The 7,304-nt window shown below is 41.7% G+C and overlaps 1 protein-coding gene across 1 annotated transcript in view; it reads right to left on the bottom strand.

Annotated features, from left to right (window-relative positions):
* Positions 1 to 7,304, bottom strand: part of IFT140 (intraflagellar transport 140) — a 275,996-nt gene that overhangs the window by 39,901 nt on the left and 228,791 nt on the right. The gene's annotated exons all lie outside the window — the stretch shown is intronic.

Genomic DNA, 7,304 nt, shown 5'->3' with positions numbered 1-7,304 from the left:
ACTGCCCGAATCATCAAAGCTCTCTGAATCTTTTCCGAAGATTCGGAGAGCTTTGAATTGATTTGGACCTTTAAATTGGTCCTGATTCAATTCGGATTCAGAGATTGGGCCACCAGATCAGGCCGAGTCTCCTCCAAATTGTATCACCACCCAAGGCTTTGCACAGCCCTAATAGTAATGCAGTGGCCTGATGCCACACTCCTATGCAAGGTAAGTGGATTTCAACCCTGGATAAAGCTAGCCAATTAAACTTATATTTTGTGCTGTGGGAGGAATCCTATTCCTCCTGTCTGTAGCGTGGAAAGTATCCAAAGTAACTGACATGTCAAAATATATTTTTGGACAGAAAAAATATTTTAGGTAATTCTAAGGGGCTTTTTATTGGTTTGCTTTAAACTCTATACAGTTAGATTAACCAGCAAACCACTTTTACGTGATTAGCCATACTAACTTCAGCAATACTACTCATACACTTAAACCCAAGCATTAGGTTAAGTGCTTTACTAGATTTGGGCTTAGACACCAGACTTTATCTGTGGAATCATATGAAAATAGATCCACTGGAAAGGTTTAAAAGTCTACATATTATTCCTAAAAATAAGGGTTTGGGTTTTATTCCCCCCCCACCCCATGGCAGATACTACTGCCTGGACTACAAGACTTAACATAAAAATCCTCTATATGCAAAACCTTTAAAGGAAGAACATTACAGAATGTGCAAGTACCAGAAAAAGCCATTCAATGTTACTACTATTCAGTTATAAGTAGTGAATATCCTGAACTGCTGTGGTATGGAAAAATATAGCAGAATTTAGTGTGCCTCTGTAAAACTATTTTGCATCTTTGCATGTAACCCAGATGCAGAATTTGGTATTTATGCGCACTTGGATGTGATGATATGACTAGAATGATCAAAAGATAACAGCTCGAACTAAACCTTTTAATGACACTGCATGCTATATGAATACATATAAAAGGAGGTAGGCAAGATGGGCTAAATGTATCCAAATTAACAAAACGGGAGCTAAGTGCATTAGTCATTAGTCATCTGGGTATGCCTTAGGGACTTAAGGTTTTGCAAATAGGTTTAATATAACAATTTACATTTCCATAATGATTTTCATCCAGAAGGATGCCAATTTTTAGTATAAACCCCACTCTATACATATAGATCATTTAGCTTACTACTGAAATGAAGCTATCTCTGGGGTAGACTAAAGTATCTATTTAGGTGCAGACAGAGCAGCCCCAACACTTTGTGATAGGAAGTAACTAAAAGAAACTAACTGAAATGCTATAGTTAGTTAGTGCAAGCTGTCAGCCTGCCCATCTATTCCTTGAATCCTGTTTATTTGGGGCATACTAGCTGGGTGCTTAGGGAGAGCTTACAGCACTGCTGCCCAACCAATTCTAAGGGTAAATATGAACCACTATGGCCCCCTCTACATATTACATCTCTTATGCAATTAGCTGGTTAACTGCACAATTAATTTAGACTGGCTACATGCACAAATTAACTATGGTGTCTAAAAAAATGTCCAACCAGCTATAAAGTTATTGCTGGAAAATAACTTTATAGCTGGTTTTGCACATACAGCATACATCCCTGCAGCTGAGAGACTCTTCCAGCTACAGGGGTGCATGGGGCACCATCAGTTGAGAGGGCTTCCAGCTGTGGGAACTTGCTTTTTGTTGGTGTAGGGGAAGACCAGCAATAAGGCATAATGGGATCTGATTTATGATCCCACAATCATGCCTCCTGCCATGCATGTGAGGATCAAGCATTAGATCCCATTGTGCCTTTACCTGCACATGTAGAGGGGGCCCTGTGCATCTCCCCTATCACCAGTATATCTGAATCCATCACATTTATTATCCATCTTTTAAGTCAGGTAATAATACCATCCTCATTTTGCAGGTAAAAGCTGATGTGGAGAGGAGAGACTGACTAGCTCAAAATCACACGGGACATTTTCAGCAGAGCTGGGAAGTCCAGACTTCGAAAGTTTGAGTCCCAATCTACTAGGACCTTAACTTCAAGACCATCCCTCTCCTTGGGGACCTGACACTCCAAAATCTAACCTTCCACTCAGCAATTCCCATTTTTTAAAAGCTGTTTTGAATATAAAAAAGAGAACATCCTGAAACCAAGTAATTTTTGTAAGATAAAAAACAGAAGTCAAAGGGGTTTAAATGGTTGGACTGATTTTGTTCCACTTTTGTTGGATACAAGAATTATGAAATAGGAGGCAGACCTGAAGACTAGCAGACAAAGGGCTCAATATAAATGTTATAAACTGAAAACAGGTTTACAAAAACCTGACTGATCACATTAAGCCATTATATGTTCTGTTAGCTGGCTCTGAACCCAACTATGAATAGTATACTGTTTTTTCTAAATCGATTAGGAATTAAGATTTTTTTTAATATCTGTATTTTGAACTGATAATCTTTTGTCTGTAAGACCCTCATTTTTTCTTTTCTGGGGAATTAAACAGTCCCAATAGCTGTGTGATTAAGGCTGAAATATCTTCATCCACTCTCAGCAAGAAAAGCTTAGAAAATAATACAGACTGGTTGGGTATAGGGGGCAGTCCCAACTCTGAACTGAGATCAGTTGGCTCACAGTACACTAACTCAAGGCTTGCCGAGATGATAAAGCACCCGTGGTTTAACTTAAATCAGTTTTAAAACAGATATAGTTTGGCTGATGCAAACCCCCTGCCTAGACAAGTATTTTACTTTAAAAGCAATTTATTTCAGTTTAGCTTTAACCTATTCCCCATCATGTTAACATTAACGAGAAAAGCTGTCATTAAAGAGAAACCCTTCCACACAGGGTTTTGTGCTAACAGTGGCAGTTTAAGTTAACACCTTAACTTTAACCAGAATAGCTCTCTCATATACAAAAGCCTTAGGACTTTCTTCAAAAATGTATTCAATAAAGTGATCTAAAATGATAACAAATGATATCTTTGACTTCAAATACTTCTAGTTTTACACTACGAATTCAAATTATAAGGACCATTGGGCCATCCTATCTCACTGTCATGTGTCTAAGTGGCACCAGGATAGCTCTGCTTCCCATGGCTGAACCCAGTCCTGGTCCAGTGTACAGTGACAACCCATTCCCAGGAGAAAGTGGATATGCTGTGCTTCCCCAAGGCTGTATTCAATGACTGCCCACTCTGCTCTCCCTCTGCCATCACCTTCCCCTTCATTCTGGAGGGCAGGCTGGAGACAGTGGAGCACTTTAGGATGCTGGAGAACCAGGAGGTGCCCTATGGAGCTATAGTGCACTGGACAGATGTTACATGTGGTACTACAAAATGCAGTGCTAAAGAGAAGTTCCTGTTTAATCTAGCAACACGGTGGGGCTTCTGCCATTTCTGTGGTGCTACAGGAAATATGCACATCTGTCCCCTCAACTTTTTTAGCTCTACAAGGGTGTAAATAGCACTACAAATGTAACGCTTGCCCATAGCTTCAATGTAGCTAAGCTTGCCAAGAACCTCCTTATTTAGTATGCTCAATAGGCTGCGCTCAGTAGGCTCAGTATGTACCTGGGGGGAAAAATTTCCTAGGTACATATGAAATGCCAGGTAAGTCCCAAAACTTTAGTTACAGGAAAAAAACATACCTGGGAATGTGGGGGGAGGAAGGAGGAAGAGAAAAGTAGCCTTCTTCTCAAAGTTGGCCTATGGTGCAATCAAGAGAGGATGATATGTGGGAAGAGGAAGGAAGTGACTATAGCAGGGGGGTTGTAGCTTAGTGGGATTGATGCTACCCTGGAATGGAAGGGAGGGACCCTAGGATCTAGCCTGGACCCCTACTCTTAATGGGGTAGGAATTATCCCAATGATGTTTTCATCCGATGTATGTTAAATGCAAAGATGTGGTTATCCAGACTCAAGAGGAAAGCCAGAAAATGCTCTGGGCATTGCCTAACCAATGAACCTGGTAGGAAATAGAGGATGCTGGCTCACCCCTTTCTGGGTGAGGAGATCCTACAATCTGGGTCTCCTACTACCTAGGCAAGTGCTCAAGCCACTGGCTATTAAACTAAAGGTGGGAGAGCCCTTCTCCATTTTACTTCTGACTGGTCCGCCTAAAGGTTGATGTGAGCCCACCACAGGTACAAAGAATCCAGCTGTGCCTCCTTGACAAATATTGCCACTGCAGGCTTGTGTTTAAGCCATTTAGGGGCATTAAGTGGACACAGAATTTAGCAGTAGCTTAAGTGAAGGTGGGTAAGAGGGACATCAGTCTCAGGTACTGATTTAGAGGAGGCACCAGAAAGGCAGCCCCCAGGGAGCTCACACTGCCCCAGCTGTCCATGTTCAGGGAGCTCTGGCTAAGGTGGTAGCAGCTGTAGTGACCCCAGTGCAAGGAGGTAAGCACCTGACACCCTCCTCCCACAATGCTGTCTTGTGATTTGATACCTGCTCCCTCCCCAGGGCACTAAAATTCCTATTCTTCTGTATGCATCTACTCTAAGTTCCTGCACAACTCAAGAGAGAGGACCTCCCTAACTCAGTCTGCATTTCAACTGAAGTGTCTGTTTTAGAAAAAAACTCTAACCATGTTTTTAAAAAGTTCAGTGATGAAGAATCTAATATAAGACTTGGTTATTTGCTCCAGTGGTTAATTTCTCTCACTGTTAACATGGGCACCTTATTTCTAGTCTGAGTTTGTTTAGTTTCAACTTCCAGTTTTTTTTATAACCATTTTCCCCAAAGTTGCAGAATTCTCCATTATCAAACTCCTGTTCCTCATGCAGACTGTAATATAGATCCTTATGGACTCTGTCCCAGTCACCCCCTTTATTTCTCTTTGATAAGCTAAATAGTTTTAACTCCTTGGGTCTTTCACGAAACAGCATCTTTTCTAATCTTTTAACTATTCCTCACCGGGTCCTTTCCTGAAGGCTCTCCCATTTTTCAATATCCTTAAATTGTGACTACAAGAACTGCAGACAATTTTCCAGCAGCTTTTGTACCAGGGGCAAATACAGAATTAGTATAACCTCTCTACTTCTATTTGATTTTCCCTGTTCATACATCCAAGAATCACATTTTTGACCATTGCAACACTCTTACAGCTCACGTTCACCAAATTATCCATTGTGATCTCCAAGTCTGTTTCAGAGTCACTGCTTCCAATCCTTTAAGTGTGGCCTGTATTCTTCATTCTCATAACCTCTCTGTAAGTTCAGGTAGTAATATTATCCCTACTTTGTGGGACAGGAAAGTAATTCATAGGAGGCCAAAAACTCTAATTAGGTATGTAACTCCCAATGGAATCAAATAGGAGTTAGCCACCTAAATATCTGTGGGGATCTGGATGTAAGTGTCTTGCTCAAACTCCATCAGGAAACTTGTGACAGAGCTGAGAAGTACAAAAAGACCCAATATAGGATTTTAACCTCAAAACTATGTTCTCTCCCTGGGGGCGTTAAACATTACATTGGGCTGTATTGTAACACATCCAGTTTTCTTGTGTCCTGCTTACCAAGTGAGCCAGATCACTGTTTTAGTGACCCATCTTTTATAATATTTACTATTTCCCCAATCTTCATGCTAAGCTGCAAATGTTATCAATGATGATTTTGTTTCTTCCAAGTCATTGGTAAAAACACTGTATAGCACAGAGCCAAGAAGGATTTCTTAAAAGACACCATTACAGACCTACTCAGCAGTGATACCCAGTTTACAATTACTTTTAGGATTTCCCTATCTGTTAGCTAGTTTTTAATTCCTATGTTAGAGACAGATCCCTCCTCTGCTCATACACATGGGGCTGGGATGCAACACTTGCTATGCTGGGATGTAAAAACAACTACAATTCAAAGTAACTCCTAGAGGCTTTTCCATTCATTGTGTATTGAAGAGGGGTGGCCAGAAATTCCAGTCACAAAGAAGCACAGTAAATCAGGAGGGAGGTGTTAGTCCTACATAAGCAGAATGAATTAATACCACTGTGCTCAAACCCTTTTTTCCATGCCATGACATATGCAACACTCTTTTCCACATGCCCACACTTCCCAGTTGGGAAACCCTTCCTATGAGCTTCTCTGTTTACCTATTCATCACCCCCTAGTGTTCTAGAAAGGAGCAGTAACAATCGACCCACTATATATTATATGTATGCTATACTTCTGTCACATTCTGCATAGGTAATTCAAATGCTTGTTTGGCTTCAATGTGTTAAGAAACTCTTCCTCTGGGTTTGCCTCTGCAGGCTTCATGCTATGGTCCAATTTAAGGATTTTTTATTTGGGGAGATGTTCATTCATTTCTTTCTTGTGACCCCTTCTGATGCACAAAAAACTCCAGAGCAGGGTAGAACTTGTTCCCTTTTTATTAGTTTTGTGCAACGTAATAGGGCCACATGTGTAGATACTAAGACATTTATTGCACAGTTAATTAGGCATCTCCACAGTAAACATCTTTTGAAGACATGATGGAGGATAGGGATAACGGAGACCTGGTGGGACTCCACCCATGACTGGACCATGGGTATAAATGGCTATATCCTGTACAGGAGAGATTGAGTAGACAAAAGGGGCGAGGGCATAGCTGTCTATGTCCAGGAGAGCTACACAACCCTGCAAGCTGATATTGGCAACCAGGGTGGATAGCTGGAGACCCTCTGGGTTAAAATCAGTGGGGAACATGGAACAGGGAACACGATGGTGGGAGTCTACCACAGACCTCCCACACAAAGTCAAGAGCTTGACCAGGAGTTCACCAGGGAATTGGCTAGGCTGCATACTCCAGGTCCATGGTTGTCATGGGAGACTTCAACTACCCAGACATCTTGTGGGAAGAGCACACAGCTAAATCCAAGTGGTTGCAAAGCTTCCTCTCGTGCATGGATGACCTCTATCTGACACAAGAGGTCTACGGGTCAATGAGAGGAAAAGTGCTGCTTGACTTGGTACTGGCAACAGGGGACAACCTAATCAGTGATGTAATGATTGAAGGGAAGCTGGGTGACAGTGACCATAAGCTGATCACCTTCATCTTCCATAAAGTTGACAAGTCAGTCAGCTTTCCTTGACTTCAGGAAAGATGACTTTGACAAGCTCAGGAGGCTTATCAGTGAGGCCCTAAAGGACCACAACCCCAAGAGGAGGGGAGTTCAGGAAGAGTGGTTGCTACTCAAGGGAGCAATCCTCAATGTACAAGCTAATGCTATTCCATCTCGGAGGAAAGGCAGTAAAAGGACACAGCAGCCCTCTTGATTCTCCAGGGAACTAGCAAACCTCCTGTGGCTAAAAAGAAAGGCCTACAAAGGATGGA

The sequence above is a fragment of the Gavialis gangeticus genome, unplaced genomic scaffold (assembly GCF_001723915.1).
Source record: "Gavialis gangeticus isolate Ggan-Ray unplaced genomic scaffold, GavGan_comp1, whole genome shotgun sequence".
In the NCBI taxonomy this organism is placed as follows: domain Eukaryota; kingdom Metazoa; phylum Chordata; order Crocodylia; family Gavialidae; genus Gavialis; species Gavialis gangeticus.
The sequence above is the reverse complement of the archived record's forward strand: the minus strand, read 5'-3'. Positions and strand labels throughout refer to the sequence as shown.